This window comes from Mandrillus leucophaeus, unplaced genomic scaffold (assembly GCF_000951045.1).
Source record: "Mandrillus leucophaeus isolate KB7577 unplaced genomic scaffold, Mleu.le_1.0 Scaffold55, whole genome shotgun sequence".
Lineage (NCBI taxonomy): Eukaryota > Metazoa > Chordata > Mammalia > Primates > Cercopithecidae > Mandrillus > Mandrillus leucophaeus.
Window position 1 is genome coordinate 3272428 of NW_012105919.1, and position 1681 is coordinate 3274108.

The following is a 1681-nucleotide window of genomic DNA, read 5'->3' on the forward strand; positions in this document are numbered from 1 at the left end:
ATGATGGAAGAAGTAGAAAAACTTTGTAATCAGCTTGAACTAAAAAGCTTATAGTACTTGAATGAAATACATCATCTATAAAAGAAGTAGGAATGGTTGCTCTGGAAAAACAGAAGAAATGAATGAACAAATTACAAAAGAGAAACAGGAAGCTGGGGCTCATATGTGATAAGCATCTAAGAATGCAGCGAAATACTGCCAGAGGTGGAAGTGACAACAACAACTGGTAAGAAGACATCTGCAGCTACAAGTTAAGGCTATGAATCTCTTCCCTGCTGGAATGAATTCAAGATGGGAAGTTGGGAAGTTATTGCTAATTACATCAACATACATTCTTCTACTGATGTCAAGACAACCACCAAAGGTGTTACTGGCAAAGCAAAGAGCCTCCAAAAATTGGACCCTCATCAAAAAGATGACAAACAAAAAAGGTTTTTGATAAACTTTAAAAAGAACATTGCCTCAAGCAGACAATGAAACACCTTCAGAATGATTTTAAGGTTCATGCACCCACTTCACCCCTTGGACAATGAACAGAAGCTTTTTGAACAAGTGTTGAAAACATACCCAGTCAACACACCTGAAAGATGAGAGAAAATAGCACAAGCAGTACCTGGCAGGACAAAGAAAGGCTGCATGAAAAGATGCAACGAACTTGTCAAGATGGTAAAAGCAAAGAAAGCTGCTCAAGAGCAAGTGTTGGCCGGGCACGGTGGCTCACGCCTGTTATCCCAGCACTTAGGGAGGACGAGGTGGGAGGATCACTTGAGGCCAGGAGTTCAAGACCAGCCTAGTAGCGAGACCTTGTCTCTAAAAATAAATAAAATAAAATAAATAAAAAGAGCAAGTGTTGAATGCAGGCAGAGTTAAGAAATGACTTAATCTTTATTGGGTGTGTACTTTTATAATAAAACTGAAAATACTGTGAAAACAAACAAAACAACAAATTCCAATTAAAAAAATTAACTATAAGCATCTCAGTTAACTAATATGAAAAATGTTCATAGTTTTAAAAAAATTCAGTGCCAGCTTATCAGATCTGATGTAATATCAGGATGCCGTAAAATTTCAACCAACAACTTAGCAAAGAAAGAAACTATTGATAAACATAACTACTTCAATTAATCTAATGGCATTTTGTTGAGAGAAAGAAGCCAACTTCCATGGTTATGTTCTGTATGATTTCATTTCTATGACATTCTGGAAAAAAGAAAACTATGGTAAAGGAGAATAGATCAATGGTTACCAGGGTTTAGGGGTAAGGGTAGGGTCTGACTACACAGGAATAGTATGAGGGAGTTTTTTTGGGGAGGTTGAAGGAATTGTTCCCAGTTGTGGTAGTGGTTACATGAATTAACAACGTGTTAAAATTCATAGAACTACACACCTCCCAAAAAAGGCCAGTTTGACTGTATGATAATTTTAAAGATTAAATAAAAGGAAAAAAAATTCCAACCAGACTATAGTTGTATTCAACTAGATATCATTGGGTAAAGATATACTGAAAATAATATTATTAAAAATAAAAATTAGAGATTTTTTTTTTTTTGAGACAGAGTCTTGCTCTGTCACCCAGGCTGGAGTGCAGTGGCGCGATCTCGGCTCACTACAAGCTCCGCCTCCTGGGTTCACGCCATTCTCCTGCCTCAGCCTCCCGAGTAGCTGGGACTAAAGGCGCCCG

General features: G+C 37.5%; 1 pseudogene; it reads left to right on the top strand.

Annotated features, from left to right (window-relative positions):
- Positions 1–1681, top strand: part of LOC105552312 — a 64877-nt pseudogene continuing 63196 nt past the window's right edge.